Here is a 901-nt window from a genome sequence, read left to right as displayed (position 1 = left end):
TAACTTCCACCCCTCAACCCTTCGCTCTATGGGAGGGATTGATTCCACTGAGCATAGGGATATGATTAATATGGATTCGCCTGCCAACCCCGATACTGATGACGAGGGATTCCAACTCGTTCAGACAAAAAAGTAGAAAATGAAGACCTCATCACGTGATTCCAGCAACTTAACTGACAAACCAACCGGAGAAAAGACCAAACAACGTGAACCATCACCCCTGGGGCAGGTACATTAGACTGGCCTTTCCGGAGGACACGTCTACCGTAATTAAAATCAGGTGGATGAGGGAGGTCAACCAGTTGCCGCCCCTTCAGGAGGAAGAACCGCTAGACATGGTGCAGGGGAACTGGACATCCTCTCGCTACATCGACCATCGACCGCGGCGATGCCCAGCCCAAATACACCCCCACGCAGTGACGTCACCAACTCACAGGAATTTCCGCAACTGCCAGGAGGATTCCCCACCCAAGGAAACAGTACCACAGAAGTAACCAGTGGTAAAAAAATCAAGGAAATGGCCGAGGAAATAAGAAGCCTTTGGCAAGATCTGCTGAATTGAAAAATGTTAATGGAATGAAAAAGTGATAGTGTACACAGGGAAAATATGCTAAGTTAGTGATGTTGAAAATACAAATGAGGTCTCTGATATCACAAGGGATTCCAACTCGTTCAGACGAGGAGGAAGAAAAGTGAAGACCTCATTGCGTGACAGCAGCAACTTGACTGAGAATGCAACCGGAGAAAAGACCAAACAATGTGAACCCATCGTCTCCCAGAACAAATACATTAGACTAGCCTTTCCGGAGGACACGTCTACCATAAGACAAAATCAGGTGGATGAGGGAGGTCAGCCAGCTGCCGCCCTCCCAAGAGGAAGGCCCACTAGACATGTTGCAGG

Source organism: Penaeus monodon, chromosome 1, assembly GCF_015228065.2.
Source record: "Penaeus monodon isolate SGIC_2016 chromosome 1, NSTDA_Pmon_1, whole genome shotgun sequence".
NCBI classification, from domain to species: domain Eukaryota; kingdom Metazoa; phylum Arthropoda; class Malacostraca; order Decapoda; family Penaeidae; genus Penaeus; species Penaeus monodon.
Note: the sequence above shows the minus strand (reverse complement) of the source record.